This window comes from Anser brachyrhynchus, assembly GCF_964034855.1.
Source record: "Anser brachyrhynchus genome assembly, chromosome: 2".
Lineage (NCBI taxonomy): Eukaryota > Metazoa > Chordata > Aves > Anseriformes > Anatidae > Anser > Anser brachyrhynchus.
Genome location: NC_137695.1, coordinates 71331749 through 71356851, shown reverse-complemented (window position 1 = coordinate 71356851; position 25103 = coordinate 71331749). Strand labels below are relative to the sequence as shown.

Here is a 25103-nt window from a genome sequence, read left to right as displayed (position 1 = left end):
TTTCAGGTTTTCTACCTATATAAATAAAAGCGACAGCTATAATTTACGATAAATAGGGTAAATTCCAAGGGCTAGTAATTCTCTCGCTTCTAAATAATAGGCATTTCTTCTAATAATGGCATTGGGAACATGCTTCACCATTATGTACTGAAGAAGTATTTAGGTAAGCTTTTTGCCATGTGCTCCGGTATTGTGTTTGCCAAAGGGTGCGCAATGAGATGTGAACCACAGGTACTTCCCAACATGATAGGTCTCATCACTTCCATCCAGTTGGAAAGTAATTTAAACAGGGCTAAAAATTAAACGTTTGGGCAATGTTAATTAAGAAAATAAGAAAATACCTTGGATACATTGTTGTCTACTTTCAGAGAAGGTAACACGGGGAAGGTTGTGTTATACATGTTGTATCTTGATGCTAATCAGTTAACATTTTTTCCCCATAACGGTCATACCTCAGTATTCAGTGTTGTTACATGTTTATGATTATGCATAATTATAAAACCATTTTCCTGTTGATTTTGAAATTGATGTTTTTCTTCAGGCAATTTGTTTCAGACATCATTGATGGATCAGCTGTGCAAATTCTCAATCAATGCCCCAAATGTACAGACGTGTTTGTTTTGACATTTTGATTATTTGTTTTTTTTTCCCTTTTTTTTTTTCCCTGCGGTAATGTAATTCTGGTTAAGTCTATTTTTAGTATTTATGTTCCAAAAATGAAACAGACTACATGAAGTGGGACTATATTTTGTGCTGTTTTAATATCATTTTAGAAGTTCAAAAGCAAAATGATACGAGAAAAGTCAGTCTATAACAACAAATTATTGGCTGTGTTCTTGGTGCTGAAGAGCAGTTTTGTGGAATAAGGCCAAGAGGCTAAATGTATATTTAAAGAATGTGTTCTCTTGTATTTTTTCTTACCGAAAAAAGGCTTTGAATTCCCAACAAAGGGTTTTATTTTGCAGGCTACACTCTTTCACAGTCTCTGTTCTCCACTGCTTGAAGCTTCAGATTATCTGAAGAGCTGGTCATCTTTGAAATCTGACCTGACTAACCTTTTTCTGTAGAATGCAGTAGTACTATCCAGTCAGAACAGAGAGATGTTTAAAAATTTGACACAACCAATGGACAGAATTGGTATTGTATGACAGTTTTGTAGGATGCTGGAGTAGTGAAATCATTTCTTGAATCCCACCAAAATGGCATTTGTCAGTTTTTCAAGCAAATATTGGTTAAAATGCTTGTAATAGATTTGCTATGTTGTAGTCCCTGGGGGAAAATGAAAATGCCCTGAGGGTTTGAGAAAGATTTCAGTCCTCATCTTAGCAAATGCTTATATGCAAAGTTTGTGGTGTGTGTTCTTATTAAATATGTGCTTGTTCATGTCATGTACTCAACATGCTCAAATTGACTGACCTGTATGAGTGACCACTGGATCTGTATACTTTTCACCTATTGCATAGGTTGTCATTGTTTGTATTTATTACGTGGTAAAATTTTCAAAAACAGTGTAATTGTAATTAACGAGTTAACAAAAAGACCAAATTTACTGAACTTTTTACTTGGCAGGTAGGGCACGTTAGTTCTAACTCTGTATTATGGGTGTAGCCACTGCCAAGAAAAGTACGTAGACACTTTCTGTTATACTATTAAGAGCACATTTAATTAAGACAAAATGCATAATTATGCTTTTCAGTGTAGCATAGTTCCTTCCCAGATGAATCAGAATTTAATGTGATGGTCTCCTTACGTGTTTGCTGAATACTCTATTATCCTCCTGTGTTACTTATTCATGCTGTTTCAGAAGCATAATTGCATGCAGTGACACATTCACAGATGATGCAAGCACACTGTGCCATAATCAAAAGTTTTGCTCACAGATATTCCCTATTAAATAAAAAAAGGGCAAACGTGATGATTACTTACCTCCATTGCTTTTTTCTCCAAAAGCATATTCTTTTGCAGAACAAAACAGTACCTGAAATTTCAGTGTGTTTCTTCTAGAGTACTTGGGGAAAAGGAGACCTTTGAACATGTGATCTTTGGGATCAACAGAAGACTGCTTGCAAAAATCGTATTTCTTGCCTGATAGGTGCACCCTTCTCCATTGCCAGTGTCCTGAATGAATCTCAAAGACAACAGGGGGATTGTGTTGCTGAAGAAGAGAGCGAGTGAGGCAAAGCCTATGAAAGCATAGTCCTTTCTTCTACTTACCCATGACATTTGGTCTGAAGAGTGGGATCAAGGCAGAGTCCCATTACCATACTTTACACTCATCTCTGATTTACTGCCCAATATCACTTCTGTTTTACAGGGTTTCCCCCAGACAAGTCAATTCTGGTCTATCATGCCTGACCAAAATGCGTATGTTTAGGCATGCATCAAACTTTTCCTAAAATCTGATTAAATCATGAGTGGGCTGTTGAGGCATTCATGGGGCGGGCTTGCTAAATAAGTTTTAAACTGCAGGTTTGTAAGGTAGAAGTTTATTAAAATTAAGATGTGCTAAAGAAAACAAAAAATGTAGAAAAGGTTAATTTGTCAAATTAGTGTAGAATTGCCAGCATTCTCTTGACACTTAAAAAAAAAAAAAAAAAAAAAGAAAGAAAGAAAATAATCAGAATATCTTTCTTTGTAATGAAGCCTGTCATGATCTGAAACAACAAAGATTCATAGCCCAGAGGAGGTCTGCGAATTTACCAGCATGTATCTTCCTATTCCTATGAGTTTAGCTCAGGTAGATTGTTGTTCTAGTATGCATAATTTGTTTTTACAGCTACTTTCCATGCAAGAGTCACAGGAGAAATGAACAGTCATACATCATACACGTTTCTTTCATTTCCAACAGAATAAAGTCATGGAATAACTTGCGTATTGTGTATGTTGTGTGGTGATAATCTTGGTTATTAAAAAAAAAAGTAGTAGTAGTAAATGAGTAATGAACAACAGTCTTAATGATAATGGCAGTGCAACTACATTGGACATTAATGGACACACATCACTAGAACCTTGTTGTAGTTCTTACAACTAGTAAATATGTAGTTCTTACATATTTGTATAAATAAATGCGTATACATATTTATGTATATATTACATATTTATGTAAAAAAAATCTTATGTAGTTCTTACCTGCTCTTGATTTCATAGGTATTGCTCAGAGGGCCATACTTTCACTCTTTAATTCCTAATGCTGGTCCCCATAATTAATGGATTCTTGTTTCAGAGGCACCAGATAGCAACACTTCCTTTGAAAGCAATGTGAACAAGAGGCGTTTATCCTTTTTGAAATCTGTTGTAATGCATTTTGAAAAGCATACTGCTAAGCTTTACGTGTGTTTCTGGGGATAATGTATAATGTAGTGGTAAAGACAGGCTTGTGTTTGAAAATCACAGAGGTCTTGATAGCTGTCATGCAACATCATCAAAAAGAAGTGAGTTAACTACCCATCTCCAATTTCGATATTGTACCTGGTTTACAAAGAGTAAAAGGACCATGCAAAATGATAAATGTTGATTTATAGCTGCCAGATGCTCATGCTTCTGATGTGTGCTGCTAACAGCCACCACCCCTCTCCAGAGAGTGGGTTGTTTCCAGGTGAGGTGGATCCTGGGGACAAAAGTGCAGAAGTCAGCAGGTGGGCAGGTGATGAGGTGTTGAGGTGGAAGGGTATTAAGAGCATAGAAACAATTTGTATAGGAAGACTTTTTTTCTCCGCAAGAGGTAGTTGTAGTGATGAGGAATAACAAGAAGCTTTTTAGCTGTGTATGGCTAATATAGTAAATTTAATCTTGTTGAGGAGTTACAGGCTGAGAGGAGCTTTGGTGGGGTACACAACCATAGCAGAATTTGGGCGTCTTTGATGTTGGTCTTGTGTGTTGTGCTCCCTGGAGCACTGACAGAAATGCTGGCACCGCTTTCTTGCTTTATAGCAGCCACAGTTTGTACCCTAAGGGCCAAAGGCACAGTCTGGTGCGGCATTCTGTTAGGCCACCAGGAAAAGAGAGGAGATGCTTGTTGTCTCTCCTGCCTTGGCGTTCTACTGCAGGCTGCTCTTCCAGTATTGTACTGTACTTGTCCTGAGCTGTTGTTTTCTATGATACCTCTGCTCAGCTTTACCCTCGAGTGAAAATCTTTTGTTCCATCAGCATGCTTTACTCTAACCAGCCTCTTGGGCTTAGAGCTTTTTCTTTATAACTCTGAAGATATTGGTTCAGAAAGGTGGTGTGTCTTTGTGTGATATATATGTGTCTATCTATATGTAAATATATAAAGGTGCATTGTTGTGTGTATGTGATCACACTTGTGAGTAACACTCAGCTCCACTAAGCATAGCAGAGATTTTTTTATGTTATTTATTTATTTATTTACAATAGAGTCAAATTTTGTAAGAACTGTATTTCTGTGGAGAAATTTGTTTGGTCCTTGCTGTCCTGATGACCTGCCCTTCAATTTGCAGTACTGATTCCAGATTCAGCATTGTAAAGTTGATGATAAAGTGCCCCTACCTGTAAACATGCATTTGTTATTGTGACATGAATTAACAGTAATACTTTACAGGTGTGGCAGAGGGCAGCTTGACTTTCTTGCAGGTGCCCTTATGAACGAAGCAGCAACCGCTGAGCCCCATCTACTTAACTCTGACTGTTTACACCGTAAAAAGAAATTGACTCTTCTAATTATATTCAGAACTGTAGAAAGCTGCTGCTGCTTTGGATTATTTGATCTCTCTGGGGAAACTTCCATCAAACATAACGGCCTACATTTCTACTTTGTTAATTATAAAACTGTGAACAAGAAAATGCAAGACAATCTCTACTGTTCTTAGTGTAATAGTAACTTCCTAAAATATTACTGCGTTTATGAGTCCCTGTGGAAGATCTTTCTTTGTGGAAAAAACCCTATTGAATAAATGAGGAAATACATTCCAGATGTATTAAGCAAATAATCAACATACATTTAGCATGGTCTCTTATAAATCTGTGTAGTTTGGTTTTCTGCGGGATGGCTCATGACTTTTTTTTTTAAGGTACCCCACCCCAAACAGATGTTGTTTATTCTTTTGAAACATTAGCTTGTGTGCTTTCTGCCAGGAAGGACAGATTAAAACAAACAGAAAACAACGACAACAACAAAAAAAACCATTCTCTTTTCTATTCTTTTGTGCTGCTATGGATGAGCAGCTGGGAGTCATGTAGAGTTATACTTTGCTTTTGGCTGCTATCAAGGCCTTTCATAAAATGAAATTTTTTCTTTTGCCATCTTATTGGAATGTTTTTCAGAGTTCCTAAATAACAGAGTTGTTACAGACCCTTTATTGCTTAAAGGATCTTTTCTGAAAGATGAAAATCTTAAGATATCAGACAAGGTCCATGGAGAGCTGTGATCACTTTGTGTTGTCCATGTGGAACCCCAAACAGCTGAAGATCCCTAGGAGGGATTTGAGGCTTTTTCCAACAGTGTGTGTGCATTCACATGCTTGCTTTTTACATTGCCGTTCATTATTTTCAAATGTCTTTTCCATTGTGTTTCCATTGCAGTCCAGAACAGTAGCTTGCATGGATATATTTTCCCACCTCATTCTCAGTCCAAGCCAGAAGGCAGGGATTACTCTGTGAGATTTACCATTTTCAACAGGCATGGAGAAAGCTGTCGTCTTCAATGTTTTGTCTATTTTGGCTTCTTCACTGTTACTTCAAAAAAAAGGACAACGTATACTAGACAGTTCATCGGCAAATTATTGACGTGTCACTCTGTGGAGATACCACTCAATAGGACCTAGTCTTGGGCAAGTGGCTCTACCTGCCTGAACAGGGGGGTTGGACCAGATGACCTCCAGGGTCCCTCTGTGATTGTGTGTTGCAAAGAGGTTCTTCAGAGAATTCCCTCTGGGTGCTTTGATGTTTCTGTGTTCTGCTGTGATCAGTTCTGTTGTTATGCCTGATAACTGAATTGTGATGGTCCAATTCCTGCAAGGTTTCTGCAGCTCCCCTGCTTAAAACATCATCGGTTTCAGTGATGGCCAGTTGCTGGGCACTGTACAGATCTACTGAATTTTGAAACTGTGAGGCATGTGAAAGCAGAGCTGCTGCCAGGTGCAGTTGTTATTTGTTGTGTCTGTGCTCCCCCAGTGCACAGCTGTTAGAAGACACTTTATTGAACAGTAAAATCAGATCTTGCAGGATGAGAAAGAGGATGGCTCTGGGTGCAGAGAGTTAACCTTTGGCTTTGGAAGTGCCAGATGAGCACCATTTTATTCTGAATTCAGTAACAAACCATTGTTGTCACTCAGTTGAACTTTAAGGTGGAAGGCCAAAGAAAACTGCTTATGAAATAAACTGCTTATTATGAAATAAAAGCTGATTAGTAATGATTCTGTGCATAGATCTTGAGGATGTGCTGTAGTAACTCAGTCCTCTGAAGTTGTGAGTGCTTTCTGAGATGGTCACTGAGCGCCAGATGGATTTGGCTGCCGTCGTTGAAGTAATCAGGCCTGGCTTTTTTTTTGACAGGCACCATTTAACAATTTGAATGATAACCTCGTGCCTTTATTTCACATGTGAAACCTACGCTCATGCGACCTTAAGAGACCACTGTAAGCCTCTAAGCTTTTGGGATACTTTTAAATCTTTATTGATCAGGTTCATCAACCATGGCAAATATATAGTAGAGCTCCACAGTGATGTTGATGACCCCGGTTTATGTTTCTTGCCTCAGTCAAACAGGATCAAACTTGGTATCATCAGCACTCTTCCTGCAATGTAATGTCATTTTTCCCTTTTTAATCATCTCCTAACACTGTGTGCCATTTTGGCACACATGGGCAAGCAGAGTAGCTTTACAACTTATATGAGACAGAATTTGTCTTTTCAGTGGTAGCTGGGAGGAGTAGGGAATATTTGTATGTAGTCTCTTGGAAGTTTTTTTGTCAGTAAGTTTTTACATGGGTAGCCTTTCTGGTTTTTTTTTGGCTGTCTGCATGGTCACTGGAAACAGAGCAGTTTAAGGGCAGAGAACAATATATCTTAATAATTATCCATGTGTTACTTGAAGTGCAGTTGTGCAAATTCTTCTGCCTTCCTTTCTTGAACTATGTGGATTCAAAGACAAAAGATCGATACAGGCAGACTTTGTAGTTTTCTTATCATAGCATGTCTGTGTGACTGAATTTTGAGGTCAAAAATTTGTGATGATCAGGACACAATTGAGATTCTGTGGTAGTAGGTGGCAGATCTGCTAAGTTAAGCTACTCTAATAAAACTGATGTAGCGATGAATTTATTTTGAGATTAGTGGTAGGAACAGAAAATTGATGAATAACACACTGGCTTTTGAGTCACTGGAAGAAGTGGGAGGATTCTGCAATCTTGGCAAATGAGTAAATATTAAAGTGCCTTAAGATATGTCAGCCACAAGCAGTGGCTGAAATATTCACCTTGGCCAGAAAGAAGTAGGATAAATTATTCTTTGGGCAACCCAGCCTAGTGGGAGGTGCCCCTGCCCATGGCAAGGGGGTTGGAACTGGGTGATCTTTAAGGTGCCTTCCAACCCAAACCATTCTGTGATTCTTCCTGGAGCTCCCTGTTGACCTGACTAGACCAGAACTGGCAGCTGGGATAGCTTGGTCAGGAGGTGGCCTGTGAGCCTTCGGCCTTTGTGCATCACACAGACATCCCTGAAGTTTCTCTGGCTGCAAAGCACAGAGAGGAAAGGGCTGTTTTGTTTGCCCAAAAGGATTGTCTGAGTGTTTAGTAAATACTGGCTAAATCTAAAGCAAGGAATGAGCAACCTGACTAGCAGTTTGACTGAGTTCAGCTTCCTCGCTGTGCTGTGATTAGGTGAGTATCAGCTGCACAGGACTGCGCAATGGCTGGACACCACTGCACATTGGGAAGACAGCAACAAAGGACAGATGGTGGTCCAAACTTCCTTCCATCTCCCCACGTTGGGGAAGGAGGTTGGCACTGGCCTGGTTCTGCTTTCTCGGTTTGCTCTTTGTGTTTACAACACTTGAATTTTCTTGACTTCTCTAAGAATGAAGTTTTCCAAAGCCAGTCATGTGGCTTCTAATGAAGACTACAGCTTGGCAGGCATCCTCCTGCTTTTCCTGGCCCAACTTTCTTTGCCCTTTTTTTTTTTTTTTATGGAATCTGAAATAAGGTGAATTTAATCTATTCTGAAATGTTACATAGCTCAAGCAGTTGTGCAGTCATTATATGTTTGTGAGCAAACCCATGGAAATGCTATACTCATGATTCATCTACTAATAAAGTAAATGAAGAATAACAGTGGTGAAGCCAGTGATGCATTTTTGTGTGCACGTGCATGGAAATTAGAATAAATAATAACTGGGCCTAATGTGTTTTGGTTTTTTTTTTTTTTCCTTTTGCTACTTGGCTAACAACAGCTTAGATCTCATCTGGTCTAAGTTGGCACAACTTCACTGATGTTGGAGGAGCTTTTGTACTAATTCACACCAGCTGAGCATGTTAAGCAGTCCAGTCTGTGCAAGTGTTGCTTCCCCCCCCGACCCCTCCCTTTTTACCTCTCCTTCTGTTTTCCATCTTGTGCTTGGTGATCTGGCCAGCTGAGTGCACAGAAAGTACAAGCCTGTTTCAGATTAGAGCTTCTTCGTATAAATCCAGAGCTCTATTAATATCTGATTCCAGGTACCCTTGCACAGGTATGGAGAGAATTTATTTTAAATCCAGAATGAATATTTAAACTTTTCTATAATTTTTTCCCCCTTTCCTATATTAATTTTAATTGCCATTTCTAGGTAAGCAAGACCTATTTTTTTTTGTTGTGGTTTATCCTGGCAAGTGGCTCAGCACCACCCAGCCCCTTGCTTACTCTCTCCTCATGGGATGGGGAGAGAATTGGAGAGGTAAAAGTACAAGAGCTTGTGGGTTGAGATAAGGACAATTTACTAGATAAAGCACAAGCTGCACATGCAAGTAAAGCAAGCCAAGGAATCCATTTGATATGTCCCATCGGCAGGCAGGTGTTCAGCCACTCCCAGGAAATCAGGGCTCATCATGCATAAAGATTTCTTGGAAAGACAAACGCCATCACTCTGAATGTCCTCCCCTTCCTCCTTCACCCCACCTTTATTGTTCAGCACAGCGCCACATGATGATACGGGACATCCCTTCGGCCAGTTTGGGCCAGCTCGCCTTGTTCCGTCCCCTCCCAGCTTCTTGTGCAGCCCCAGCCTCCTTGCTGGTGAGGCAGCACAAGAAGCAGAAAAGCCCTTGGCTCTGTGCAAATGCTGCTCTGCAGCAACTAAAAACATCAGCACTATCTTCACCAAAAATCCAAACCACAGCATTGTGTGAGCCTCTACAAAGAAAATAAACTCTGTCCCAACCAAAACCACATCACTTCTGATTTGGGAGGACTCAAAATGAATATCTACTGAAATCTGCACTTGATGGTTGTTCTTTCTTAGAGTTTGGTAGAAGAACTTCTATTTCTGTCATGACACCAAGAAGTACGAAGGATTTACTTTCACTCAAGCATCACTATGTTGTAGAGCAGATCATATCTGGCTTAGAGGAATAACATATATTCTGTAGAAAGAAAGCTTATGTTAAATGCATCTCCAGACTTCTTGTGATAATTATCTGAGGACACCTTGATTGATCTGGTTGTATTTAAATGGCTAATGACATTTTTAATTGTCCAGGAAAGAAGGCAACCATGATGAAAACAGTGCTTAGAAGCTAAAAACATTGTGTAATTATATGCAACTGGTGCATAATACATCCTAGGAGCTGACAAGGAAAATGAAATTTTGATGAAATTGTTGAATTTCTAACATTCTAATACCAAGTCATGCCAATGCAACTATTATGATTTTATAGTATTTTGCATTTTTACAGATATCTGTATTTTTAAAGTATGCTAATAAAAAAGAAATAAAAGGAAAGTTAGCAAGATCTGTGTTACAGCTGATCAGTGGTCCATCTCGCTGTTCTGCCTCATGGCTGGTGATATTTGTAACAGAGAAACGTGCAGAAAAACCTACAGTAGACAAGTGTGATAGCCAAGTATTGCATGTATTTGTTTCTAGCATTCTTTCTAACTGCAAACACAAATCAGCTAACTGACAAGGCGAAATATGATAACACTTATTATCCCACACATACAATATACTGCACACTTGCAATGCCATGTTTTTATCAAGTATAACTTATTCCTATATGGCTGATCTTGAGTTACAGAGTAAGGAAGATTTATAGTCGGTGTCTTTTGATAAAACAGGCTATTTAAGAAACTTAAACACATATTCTGGATTCCTACTTTTTTTTTGGTTTGTTGTAACGAATTCCTCACAAACAGGATGAGTAGGTAATTGATTAGGTGAAGTAATTTAAAGCTGTCTAATTAAAATTCTCTCTGTAGCATTGTGATGTAGAATTTAATACATTTGGAAGTTCAAAAGCTTTGCAAAGTTGGCATAGAGCACACAAACTTCTGTTGAAGTGTGTTTTCATGATTCACATATCAGTTCTAGAAACCAATTCTGAGCTGTATTATTTACTTAGCTAATGATTTGGTTTCTGTGAGGAAATAACTGGTACATTTCAAGTTTCATCATTTCTAAGATAAGGTTAATCATAGCCTTATTTCATAGTGTTTCCCTAAGGGTTAATGTTTGCAGGAAAATATGAAGAACCTTGCTGTAAAAAATGCTGGTCTCTGTAGGCTCTGGCTGGTTCTTGTCCTCCACTCTGCACTGCTGCATTGCTGTTGGGAAATTATTATCTTTTATTGTTTAATTCCCTCTGGGTTTGAGATAAGCCAGATGGTGAGATCTCCTTGTAGGGCAGTTTTCTCCTTGGCATTATCAATTTTCGAATCCCATATTAGTAATGGAGGAGTTGCAGCATGTAATCCCCTTTGGTTTAACTGGTTTTATGTACTTATGTGTTCATCTGATGACTGCTACTAATTCTCATGTTTAACTTCAATCCAAACTCATTGCATAGTATAGAAATGGCCAGCTTCCCGTTAACAAATAAATATATGAATGTGGCATTGCTAATGTGTATTCAGGTACCTTTACAGGCTTATATATTTTTTTTTCCTCCTTACAGATTATAATAACAAGATAATAAAAATGTCAAGGGAATTTAGCCAGAGAAGGATGCATTGCTTTGCCTTTTTTGGTAGTGCATCTTCCAAAGATCTCTAATTTGTTTTTTACTATATGTTAGGACACATCTTTTCATGCTCATTTTTTTCATAGTGGAAATCTAGATACCGTCAGTGATGTGAGAGTTTCCCAACCAGAACATTAATGAAATTATGGCATCAAAGTCAGGGCAGTGGTTGCTGAACAAATGAGAGGACCTTTTGTCTGAGGAGTTTTTGTTTGTTTTCATTGGAATCTAGTTGATTGGAATGGCTGATGATTTATATCAGGATTATGATGTTAAGTATCATATGCCTATCAGGTTTCTGCTTTCCAAAATATTAATGTAAAATTCAAATAGGGATCTTAGGAAAGAAAGCAAAGAATACTGTTTTACAGGATTCCCAGGGATTGCATAGATGTTATTTGGTGTGAACCTTAGCAGTTTACCTTGTTAGCTAATCCTATGCAAAACTTAGTATCTTGTGTAGATGGGTATCTTGTATCTTTACTAACCTGTGGAAACCCATAAAATCCCATAAGTGTATTTTTTCCCTGTAAGTATCCCATTGCAATATACTTAAATGGATGAGTACATGTGATTGAGGTGTTTTTGGTTTTTTTTTGGTAATAATAATAATAATAAAGAAACACCATGAACTGATCTTGTAGGCTGAAGGGGACATCCCATATGTCTGTGGTCCAGATCAAAGCAAGTCCAGGCAGATGCAGGTTTTCCAGGGCTTTGTTCAGTCAAGTCATAAATCTCTAAAAGAAGCCTGCATCCATCCATCACTCTAGCACCGCAGTCAAGTAAGTTCTTCTACTATGGCTGTAATCCTTGTCAGGTCATGACTCTGCAATTGTGCTTAGACTTCTCATTTTTCCTGCTTGTTTCCCATGCTGTGTGCGTTTGTGTACACTCTTTGTTTGCTTTCAGGAGGGAAGCAGAGTATTCCTAGAGTTGGCCGTGCCACCTTTTTTAAAAATGATCCTGGGTTTGCTCTTTCTCCGCTGTTACCAAGAGCTGTAACCCACCAGAGGGAAGGGTGTTCCAAGTGCTGGAGTGCAGAGCAAGTAATAGGATTTGGGCAGATTCAGTTTCTGTCCTTAACTGTGCTGACATAACTTGTATTTACAAATAGTTATTCGGCACGTTCAGTGGGTATGTGGACATAAATAGATTATGTGTATTGAGATGTCATTTCTTTACAAGATGAATCAGCTGCTGAAAGCTGGCCCCTCTGTCATTGCATTTTTGTCCTGTTTTCAGCTCGAGGAGGTGATAGAGCTCTTAATGTGCTTAGTGCTGGAAACCTGATCTTATTTGCCTTAAATACTGAACAGGTTAGTTGAGATAACAACTTAGAAAACGTCCATGAGAGTAGAATGAAAAGTAGGAAACTAACAAAATCAAAACAAAAACACAAAAATGAAAACCCTTATCCTTTCTACCTTAAAAGAAAATAAAAATAAATGTATACAGTTGAATAAAAAGATTAAGAAACTTCATATGGCTGTTTAAGAATAATAATAATAAAAAAAAGGGGGTGGAGAAAGTCAAGAAGAAACAATTTCTATTGACTTGTTATTTCTTTCTGAAAATTTACACAGTGACAAAACAACAATCCAATTAGTATCTATCCACTAAAACTAATGTTAATATTTTTCAGATTCTCCAGACAAGTGGGACTGGTGTTTAACATGAACTTCTCTAACTGAGTGCAGGGCAAACGTTAACGCAGTTAGGAGTTTCTATAGCAATTGCTGCCAACTTTCAATACGTAAAAGAAACAAGATGTAATTAAGAACTACCTTTAGATTTATTTTTTTAAGAAGAATCTTCTTTTAATTCTATTTCTGATAGCTGAAAGAGATACAATTTGATCATGAGAGTAAATCTTAAAATCACAGGAGCCCCTTTATCTAGCACTTTAAAATGTTCCCCATGCAAAATAGTATTTAATTAATTGTCATTACGTAGGAATTATAGAATTAGTGAGTCTAACATTTCATTTATCATTCATTTCTTTAAGTGGCAGTTAGTGGTACCCCAGAATTAAGTTCAGTGCATTTAGTGGTACCCCAGAATTAAGTTCAGTGCATAACAACAAAGTAATTACCAACCATTTTAAAGGAACATTAGTTAGAGAACTTTTAGTTAGAGACTTTTATTTTGAGAAAAGAATCTCTTTATAAGGGGTTTAAATTACATCTTTTCAACAGAGCAAGATAAATGGTTTTTATTAATATATTCATTCCTCCAGAAAGAAAGGTTGATGAGTAGTCTTCTCTGTTAATTTATTTAAATATTTTAGCACTGAATTAAAATACCCCATAAGCAAAGCAATAACCTTTCACCTCCATTGCACATCTTCATTGTAGCAAAAACTATGTATGAGTTGGGAGTGCTGGGTGAAGGATGCTGCCCTTGCAAGCTTCTGCCTCACTGGGGCTATAGGTGGAAATCATGAAATGGATGGTTTAAAGGACAGCAAAAAAGGACAGTGCCATGCATGTGAACGCTGCTAAGACTTCTGTTCTTTCCTGAGCAAAAAACGTTCCTAGATAGTGATGGAACATCTCCTGTCTCAGTCTTTTCATATGTGGCCACTACCTGTGGGCTTTTTGCTGTCTCAGTGCCTGACTTGAGACTGGGGACTGATTTGCAGAAGTATTGAGTCCTCTCACAGCTGCAGCTGTAGTAATAGGGAACTATACTTTGAACATGCTAAAAACTATGTAATGCTCAATGCTCAGAGCCGTCGGGTCCCAGGTATCTCAGATTGGGAGCAGAATTAATAGGCGCTTTTGATCTTAAAGTTTCCCTGCCCAAATTCCTAATCTGCAATACAAGAGATAGCAATACTTTCTCAGCTCACCGAGACGTGGAAAAAAAATCCTTAATATTTTTCAAAAATTCAAATATTATGTAACTGAGTGCTGCTTTGGGAAGCTCATCAAACAATAATGTCTTCAAGAGCTCATTTTGAATTCTGCTCAATATGTGAGTAATCTGGGGTACATGTACACCTGGATTCACATTCACAAGTCTTAGTCCTCAAGGGGGACTTCATCCACCCTGCTATCTGTTGGAGGGACAGCACAGCAGGGCATAAGCAATCCAGAAGGTTCCTGGAATGTGTTGGTGATAACTTCCTTCTCCAAGTGATAGAGGAGCCACCAACGAGAGAGGTGCTATACTGCACCCAAGCCATTTATGATCCTGTGGTTCCATAATTCAGCAATGCAAGGAACGCAAGCAGTCATCACTAACTGCTGCCTCTTCTCTATGCTGAACAGAACAAGGTCTTGTGGAAAGATTAATATTTGAATGTCTCACTGAAGACTGCATAGTTAACGTATTTCTAAGATGAGGGCAACTTAGTATTCCTCAGGCAACCTTAATTCTAGCATTTCAGAATATCTGAATGTTTCATTGAAAAAACAAGTATTGTATTAAGGCTCACTTGTGTGTGCCATTTTCTCGTTTTAAAATGAAAACTGTAAAATGGAGATACTCTGTTGTATACTATCATGTTCTTATGAGTCATCAGTGCAATATAATTACAAGCTTTGTAGAGTAATTCTGTGTTTATATACCTATTTAATTATTACACATACGAAATATTAGATATAAGTGGGGGGTTCTATGACCATAGTGGGAGAATCATGATTTTTTCAGGCAGTTGTTAAAGTTGGAGCTCTTTAAATTGCAGTCTTTGCCTTCTTTGAATGTGTTTTCTGGGGAAATTCCCTACTCCTTCAAAAGCAAATAAACTGTTCTGGTTTGTGCTGTTGGTCCTGGTGTAAGAGTGAACTGTTCTCTACTCTGTTCTGTACATATACCTAGGGAGAGGGTTGTTATGGGGTTATCCTGCAGGACATCCCTTTGCAGTGAGCATTCCCTTCATTCCTGGTAGTTAGCAGTACCACTCCTCACCAGCTGTAACTCCAGTAATGCATCAAGAGCTCATCTGTGGGATGCTGTTATGTTTACATGGGCACGTGTGTGTGGTACCAACTGGACATTATCAATATATCAGTAATTTAGTGCAGCACACAACCTGTGCGTGTGTCACTCCCCAGCCCAGCATCGGAGAGGTTGGCCAGTGTAGGTTTGCCATTGATGCACTTGATTCCAGCAGAACCAACTTGCTGCTGCTGCTGAAATTGTGCTGATGCAGATGTGCTTTCCTGATGAAAAGGTACATCATTAAGAAGAATCTCATCCAGTTTTATAAGAAAAACAAGTTTTACAAGTTCACTCTGTTGTGGGCATATTGCTGTTGTCTAAAAACTATATTTTGGGGTTGCATTGTTGTTGTCTAATAAATCAAGATTTTAGTTTTCATTTTAGCAAAAGCATGTACTTCCCTGGTTGCCTGTCATCCCTGGGAAAACTGCCTTGCATGTGAAATGGGATGTTTTGCTATTGATACACTTTGCTAGGAAATGTTATTAGAGAGAGATAGCATAAAAGGGAGATTTAGAAGTGTACATTGAAAGACTACATATGAATTTCATTTTGAAGGTATAAGGACAGCAGTGGAATCTTGTCAAGATATTAGTCCCTGAGGGAAAAGCAAGTTCTTGTAGGATTCTTTTCCTTTCCTATTGATTTCATTTATTATAGTGTTCCTGTAGTCATGCCATTTTGCTAGAAAGAATTGCAGAGCGTAATCTGCTTCACTTGTATATTTTTTTGGTTCTGCGTCTGTTTCTGTTATCCTTTACATGCCTTGCCAGCTTCGTGACAAGAGTGGACAAGAAGCCTGTGCAAAATGTACAACTAAGGTGCTTCCACAAATTATTTCAAGGGCCTCAAGTAAAACCTCTCCTTGTGTGTTACGTTGTTTTTATTAAGCTTTTCTTGTGTAATTTTTACTTTATTAACATGAGATTTCGTAATGTTACATTTCCTCAACTACTAATAGTAGAGAAGCTGCTAAGACTGTATTCTATGCAACTCCTTCAAACCAAAGTGTAATACAATTTGTGCTGCTTTTTAGGAAAACATTGTTTTTCAGAAATAGACGTGCTGCTGCCATCGCTCAAGAATTTCATATGAATTAGAAATTAGAGGGGAAAAAAGTTTATCTGAACTTCGAAGAACAACAGTTGCTTCCTCTCAGTTCACTGTTTTATTTTCACCTGCTTTATATGGAGATGGTGGGTTAAAATTAGTCTGTAACTAAGTATTATACTGGTAAGCAAGAAGAGCGTGTTGGTCTGGCTGTGGTCCTGTAGTATTACTGGTGAATGAGATAAGCCGATGAAATACATTACACTATCTTTTAAAAAGTGGCGATAGGCACTTTGTGGAGTGCAAGAAGAGGGAGAGAAGGACAAGAAAGTATTCAAAATGTAATTTCTATTGTATTTGTGTCACATGAGTTCCTAAATCATGAAAGGTTGCTAAAAATCATGAAACTAACTAAAAGAAATCTGAGAGAGAAATCCAAAAGAGAAGTTAATGTGTGGTGATTATTCTGACATGCAGGATTATTGTTCTCTGTCCCGTAATCATACAGGAATGCTTATTTCATGGTAAGAATTCAAGCTAAAATTGAAACATGGGGTCCAGTTCATCTCATCTGGTTTACCTGTCTAGAAGTTAAGTGCTTTATCCATACATGTCTTACGATAAAGAATTGCCATTTGCGTTTCTCATTCCCCATTTACAGTAGAGTTCAAGAGACCGACTTAGACCAGATACCTAGCAACGTGTACTGGTGAAGAAGCTGAAGGCATCCCCTAGAATGATGCTTCTGCTCAGCATCTTCTTGCAGATATCCTATGCATTTTACAGACCTCTCTACTTTCTCCTGAAAGCATCCCAAAATGTAAGAAAAACAGATTAGTAGCCATCAAGTTGTTAGTGAGCTGGTATAATTTCAAAGGATGGACTGAATAAGAGGGAGAATTGTTTTGTCTTGAATGTAACCCATCAATTCCTGCCTCAGAAGAGTGCTGGGAATTACAGCAGGACCCCACCATGTTGCTGGACAGGCATTGGATTAGGCAGAACTTGAGTACTTTCCCACAACGCGCAGTTCAAAGGATCGTGGCCACACGGAAGCCAAGCCGTACACTACAGACTAAAGAAATTTATTTTTAAGTGCAAGTGTTGCTCCATCTTACTGTTGCTGGGAATATGTGAGAAGAAATAGAGGAGATTTCAGACTCAGGCAAAAGAGCAGGCCGTGGCTCACTATGCCTTTTCCCAAGATACAGAACCAAGAGTTTCCTGAAATGTCCATTATTGCTATAGCTGTATGCGTTCTGCTTTAACCATGCTCTGTGTGCAGACTGTATGTGAGACTAGTTAAACATCCATAGGTGTTTTATAGGTGCAGACAGATATTTGCAAGTGGTCATATGCCAGCTGGAAGGATTATATTCAGGAGTAACGTAGAGACAAGTTCAGGAGGACCCTATGCACCTACATCATTCTCTCGGAGTGTACGATCTCATGTACTACTTACTTCCTGTAATTATATATTTAAAGCTCATCCGTATCTTTGGATAACATGAAACCTATTGACAGAAATTATTTTAACCAATAATACTCTGTGGTTGAATTTTTTTTAGACAGGAGATCAATAAACAGGCATGGCTTGGAAAGCCAATCTCTCTATGAGATATCAGCAAGAAAAGCCTTTGGAATCATTGTAGCACAGGAGCGGTGGAGTAGTTCTGTGGTAAGAAAGGAGAATTGTCTTTAATGCTTCTGATCAAAGATTATTCAGCCTGTGCTATATGATGATACATTTAGCTTCATCTTGTCTGCTGCAGTTTTGGAAATAAATGAGTTGTGTGTACTTGGGACCTTCAGAATCCAATCCTAGCGACAAGGCAGGTGGTGCCTACGTGAATCATGGCTTTTTTGATTTTTTTCTGAAGAACGAGTTTGTGGCAGAAGAGTATAGATGTTAATTTGTAAACCTTATCTCTATGTTAATTTCAGAAAATGTAGAGCCAAGGACCCCCAGTCAGGAGTCTGGGGCGTTATTAGAATAGGTACTGTAGAATCACAAAATGCAAGGTCAGTCCCTGAACGTAGAAGTTGAATTTACTGTGCAGTTTCAGAGTAACCATGACTCTGTGCTGCTAGGAGCTGAACACAGTTTCTAACCTTTTGATATGTACAAGGGTTCTGACTGTTCTGATTTTTGAACAGCAATATCAAACAGAAGCTAAACAGTATTCAGTGCTGTGGTATATATAAACTGCTGCCTCTATATCTTTTGGGAATGTCTTGATCTCTTGAAGGTTGTATCACATTTATGTTGTTGTTCCTTGCTTTGCTAGTTGTTTTTAAAGAAAAGACCATTTCTAAAGATGCTAAACAGTCAGTGTAGGTATTGGTGAACTTTTGGGGAGAAACTTTCATCTGGGGACAGTGAATATATATGGAGCGAATTTGTCCAGCTGTATTTATGAGCCCGAAAAATGAGATTCATAATTGAATTTTTGAACTATACTGTAGACTTATTTTTTCCAACAAATGGCAGTCCCTTGTGTATTTCTATATGACTTACATTTTTTTCAAACCTATATGGCTACAATGTCTAAGGAGATTTAAGAGTACTTAAAGATATTAAAAGACCCAACAACTCAAAAATTCAACTTTTCCCTGAGTGAACATAGCATTAAGAAAGGAAATGGAATTTGGTTTTACATGCTCAGAACAAAAAGAGCAGTACTGAAACCTGCTGGCAATGTCAGGGGAAATAAACCCATGGAGTCAACTCTTTTTTGTGGTCTGTGACATAAATTAAGAAAGCAAATTGTACTGCCCTCCATGGAGGGTGTCCAGTTTTGAGATATCTCTCTATAAAGAGTAAAAAAGAAAAGAAAAAGAAAACCAAGCAAGTTATTTTTTCAGATCTGTGAGCTAAAGTACAGAGAAAAAGAAAAACCGTATACCGTAAGTGTTTGTAGTTAATGACTAATATCTTGCATTGCACTTGGAAATTAAGTGGATACTTTATCTTTCATCATTTGAAAGCTTGAACCTTACAGCAGCGCGTGGTTATGAATGTCAAAAAAATATCTGAATTTTTAAGAAAAATTCCGTTTAATGGTGGTTTTTGTCATTGAATCTGTTGGGAGTGCTTAGAAATATTTGTTGGAATGAGAGACGTGGACTCAGGCATAGAGAGACAGATGGATAGGAGCCCGGGAGAAGGACTGAGGAATTGATAACTTCGGAAGCAGAAAGACAAAAGAACTGGAAAATAAAAATGACAGACTGAGGTGAAAAAAAAAAAAGCTGCTTCTTTGGTTTGTTCAATCCTCCTCTTGCTAATCACGTTCTCCTGCCCTTCTCCACTCTAGCCATCCATCTCTCCTGACCAGAAATGTTTTCCTCTAAGCTATTTGGCTTGATAGAATATTAGCAAAAATGGTAAAATGTGTGTTAATTACATATTAAAAGAAAGTTGAGTCTAGTGGATGGCTTCCCTTGATAGAAATTTTTAAAATAGGCTGTTCCTTTAGTATGTACCAAACTATTTTGATTGTGGAACAAAAATAAACATAAATATTAAAAACTCAATCAAAGCCTTTAAAGTTCTTTTGCTTAGTTTTCAAGTGAAGTGAACAGAACAGATCAGTCTGACCCAGGAGACAAAGCTGTGGTCTCAAAGTGACTATTATTGTTGGAAAATTATTCCACATTTGAGATTTAGAAAGATAAGTTCTTTTTTCCGCAAAATAGGCATAATTGAATGTTTACTTCTTTTCTGGAGTTCTTGAGGAGTGGCTTACTTTGCATGCACAGTCTGAAAGCCAAGTCCTTATTTTAGAAGGTAATTTAAACTGGATTGGACATGGGAGCCTGACTACATCAATTTAACAGAGTTAGAGAATAATATGACAGTTTTGATTTTTGCTTCTGCTGAAGAGAGCAGTTCAGAAGGAAACTTTAGTAAGATTTTTGGCCTCAGTTTCTTAATATCCAAGCCACCTGACCTTGTACTTCCATAAGCTCTTCTTTATTGGACTCACACCTTACTATATACGTGTTTTTTTTCTCCGCATAAAACCTTGGACTCCCAAAATATGGGAGTTCTATCTGAAGTAGGAAACAATTTTAAATGATTTTCTAATACAGGTAAACATAGTTTACCTCATTGCTGTGGCCATCATGTAGAATATGCATTCTTAGTCTATAATAATAAGCAAATCTTTATTTTGCAGGAGCTCTTTTTCAAACCCTTGTTCTTAAGATGTCCATTAACCACACAAAGCTCAAATGTGGACATAGGCCTTTGTTTCAGGTCTGAAGTTTCGTGTGAACTCACAGTAAAATCTAGTGCTCAGGTAGAGAGCTCTTTGGTGATCTGTTGAGGTACAACTGCTGAATGTGCAAATAGAGAAGACGACAAAGGAAGCTGAGGATAATGAATAAGAACAAATAGTTGAGGTACCGTTTGGAGATGGCTGAAGTGTTACTGTTTTGCATGGGAAAGTAAACAAAAAAGATGTCTGAGAAGAGGGTAAGAGCATGTGGTTGCAACTGAGGCTTGTGAAGCACACTTCCCATTTGGAGGTGTTGTGCATTGCTAGATAGCAGCTGTGGCCAAGGTTTTGTTTCACCTGTTTTCTCTGATTCGTGCGTGGGAGGAAGTCTATATCCTTGAATTTTGGTTTCTCTTGCCCTGTTTTCCATTGATGAATCAAAGCAGTGTACTGTAAGACCATACTTTATGCTGTGCTTCATTCAGTGCAGTTGTTGAGCCTGTGTTCGGGGCTGCCTGGTTTCATTATGTCTGTAAATTACTTTCAATTCAGTTTAAAGCACTGATTTGTCTTATAAAACATAATATGTAGTGTCTGTATCCTTGAGAATCTGTTCACCTCTCTACCCGCCATGAATTTGTTTCAGTAACAGACATGGTTTGGACCGAAAGCAGGAGACTAAATTCAGATATTTGTTTCTAGACCCCATCCCAGCTTTTAGCTACACCCACTTTGGATACGTTCCTTTCTGGGCATTTTGTGAAGAACACCTTGTATGCAGGCTGTTGGATGCTTCTGACTTGGCTCAATCCAAGATCAAAATCTAATTTCTTTCACTTCTCAGTAACTGCTGAGTATAACAATTTGAAGGCCCAATTTAGGCTCTGTTGAAAGTAAGATTTCCTTATTGGCAGTTTTACAGGAGTTGCAAAAATTGTTAAATAAAAGCCAGCATAGATATAAAAATAAGCATGACTGAAGTGTATAACAAAAAAAAAAAAAAAAGTTTTGTCAACCTGTTCCTAACACTATATTGCAAAATATGCCTTAAAAATCTTGTACAGTACAAAATGTCATGTCTTACTTCTTGTGAAGTTCAACATTTCTGTCTGTGGGTATTTCTGAGGATTCAGTGGATATAATCCATGAGTTCTAGTGGGTGACTGTGTATGTCTCAATGAGGAATTATGAAGCTTCCCATCCTGGCTGAAGTACTTTAAACTAGTAATAGTATTGTAAGACACAGACAGTTAGTAAGTGGTTGATATTAATATGATGGAGTGCTCTTGTAGTTCTAGCTTTATCTTTGAAGATTGGTATTACATCAGCAAATAAATGTTGCTTTGACTTTATTTTATTTTCTTATTTATTTTTTTTTTGCATTTCAGTTGTGAATTAAATATGTTTGATCAAATTAGCTTTCATTTAGCAAAGTTTTTTGGAGAATGGCTTGATTGGTCTAGATTTAAGTAGGTTCGTTGATTCTTCTGGTCTGAAAGCTTAGGAGCAGGACACTTAGACGTGACTTCTCAAAGAAGATGGGTTCCCTTGTAAGACAGTTGTAATGATCCAACCTTCTTTTTCAGTCAGATGGGACTGTGTCATCTGCTAGTGTGGGAAGCCAGTCAAATTGTTTTATCCTTTCCTTTTCCATCTTTGGCCACCTGACATGCAATGCCTCCAGCAATTTTATTCTGGTGGGTAGTCAAGTTTTTCAAGCCAGGCAGCAGGAGCCTGGCAGCATACAAACCTTTTAGGGCTAGATGGGGAAAGCTTGACTGTCAGGAATGCTTTCTGCACTGGGCTGCGTTATTTCAAGTAGTGATGCTATATTTGCCTCACCAGGTCCCTGAAATCTGCCACTTTGGCTAGGTCTCTGTGTTGGAACTTCAACCTGACTTCTGTCATGTTTAAAGTTACTTGTGTTCATTCATTCTTTCATGTTGACTCACATTAGCTCAACTTTTTCATGTTCTACTTGCCAAAATCCAAACTATATAAAATATATATGCTATAAAACGTTTTGGAGTGGTCTCACTCACCAGAATAGTTAGCTGCACGTTTAACTTTTAATTTTCAATCAGAATATTCAGGACTGTGCTTTAGTCTTGTTGAGTTCCCCAAGGTAATTCTAAAAATGTTTTAAGTTAATTATATTCTTAAATGCTACATTGACTTGGAGGTTTACAAACAGGAAGTTGGAGAAGAGACCAGAGGCAAAATAAATGAAGATGCGGGGCGTAGTGGAGATTTATTTGTTAGTGCTGATTTGAGGAGGAATTCCAATAGTCTGCATTTTTCTTTCATCTGTCTGAAGAGAGGGGAATTCTTCACTGATATGGACTTCTGGCACTTGAGAAGTTTGTGTTCTGAAGGCTGATAATTGTATAAGGATCACCCAGCAGACAGGTGTTTATTCATAGCTCAGATGCCAGTGTTCTGAGCTCCTAGGCAGATAGCTGGGTAAAATTTTGTATGTGTGGTACATAATGCAAAGTAGTATAATGTGACCTAGTCCTCCTAAAAAAAAAGTTGATATAAAATGAAAACATGCATTACATAATTAAAATGCATAGCAAATCAATTAGGTATGAATATTGTACGTTAAAGTGTGAGCTAAAAGAGTTACAATGAAAACCATTCTTGTATCAAAATAATTTAAAAGCACAAGTCTTAAATGTAAGGCTTTGCCTTACAGAATACGCACCCATTCTGCTGATCTTCTGTCATATACATTTTGTTTCTTTCAGATCTATGAGTAATTATCAGTAATGTGGGGAAGGAGAATCAGCAACCCCTGTCATGCATACTAACTTAAATGAGCATCAATGAAACAACTAACACTGTTGCTCAACCTGGCATCTTTAGGTGTCTGATTGAATGCCCCTGTGGGGATGCAGCAGTGTTTTTTTCAGAACCCTCATAGCTATTGCTTCAGCTGATCTACTTAGCCCTGAGGGAGGGGGATGGATTGTGTTAATCAGACAGCAGAAACTTCCATACATGTATGAACAGGAGTTTTGCTACTGATTCGTGAGTTGATGCTCTTAAGAAAGACAAGCTGGACGTTTGGGGAAGCAACATCATTGCAGTGAATTATTCCTCTTCTTTCTAGTCTTAAGAATATAATTTTTTCTCTATACAGGAGTATGGAGAGAAAAAGTATTTTCAGCTTGGAAAAAAAAAAACAGTTAATGGTTTACACTTAATTGAAGCTTAAAACCTTTCCCAGTCATTAATTTTCAATACATTCTGTGTAGTGGCTATCTCTTCTCCATAAATAATTCAGTTGACAATGGGGAATATTGCAGTTCTTCATATAATGTTGCATGGATTATAGGGTCAGGTTAGCTCAGGGACCGTTGGTTGGTCTAAGCATATCAGTTCAAGCAGCTCTGCCATGAGGACATGAACTGGTACCTCTTGAGTTTGTGCCCACTCTTCTGTTTCTCAGGAATTCCACAGTTCAATATTTAAGCTGTCTGCTTTAAAATGTCAGGAAGTGCAAAGTCTTACCTGTGAGTACACTAGGAAGGACAAGGCAGAACATCCAGACTGCTCTGGGGAGTACTGATACAAAGTTGACTAAATTCACGTGGCAGCACAATACTTCTGAGGTTCTAGATCAGGCACAGTTGGGTTCTGCTGGGGACCTGGTAAATAAGTAGGTTCAGGTTAACTGAAAGACTCAAAGTGATGACTGTGTCTCTTTTTCCAAACTTGTTATGCCTGCTGTTATTTAAGCAGGGCTCTGAACTGTTCCCTCTCATCATTGAACATGACAGCGTACCCCAGAATACCATCAATCCCCAAATAATGGGAGCACTCTTGTCTCCTTTCTGATAAGAGATGGGAGTCAGAAAGTAGAGTTCTGCCTCCAGCCTCCTCACTGATGGTAGGGAACTTGCGAAGTTCAAAGCTTCCAAAAAATTTGCTAAAATTAATACTTGGAGCGGGTGGGGGGGGGCAGGTAGAGCATTGGTCTAATGACATAGCTGTGGGATGCACAGTGATATATGACTTGGGAGCTCACTGCTAGTGCTGATGGGAAATCACAGAATCATTAAGGTTGGAAGAGACCTCCAAGATCATCTGGTCCAACCATCCCCCCACCACCAATGTCACCACTAAACCATGTCCCTAAGCACCAGGACCAACCTTTCCTTGAACACCTCCAGGGATGGTGACGCCACCACTTCCCTGGGCAACCTGTTCCAATGCCTGACTGCTCTTTCTGAGTACTGAACACAGTACTCAAGGTATGGCTTCACCAGAACGGAGTACAAGGGGACAATCACCTCCCTGGTTCTGCTGGCAAGCCTGTCACATGTGCACTTTCAGCCTAAGTGCATTTATTAAGGCATTTGTTTAAATTTGAAAAAGCTGTGAGCCTTTGCAGAGCTGCTGGGCTCTCAGCTTTGTTGAAAATTGGTGGGATGATGCCTAAACATGGAGGTGGTTCCTGATGTTGAAAAAAAAAACACTGTTTAATAACTCAGTGTTCCTGCTCTGTAAATTAAGAAGGTATGAATATTTCCTGACAGAAATGTTGCATCATTAATATCTGTAAAGCTCTTCTGTATGAAATATTCTTGTCTTTTTATATTTAGTGCTGCGTAACAAAGACTTTTGTATGTGGGGGGGCGGTGGCTTTCCCTGGGGGCAGCAGCCCAGGAGCTCCCTGGTTGGAGGTGTGATGCCAGCATGACGGGGCCTT

General features: G+C 38.5%; 1 protein-coding gene across 14 annotated transcripts in view; it reads left to right on the top strand.

Moving 5' to 3' along the window:
- The window catches only part of FARS2 (phenylalanyl-tRNA synthetase 2, mitochondrial), a 264849-nt gene that overhangs the window by 120952 nt on the left and 118794 nt on the right, over window positions 1-25103 (top strand). The window lies entirely within an intron of this gene.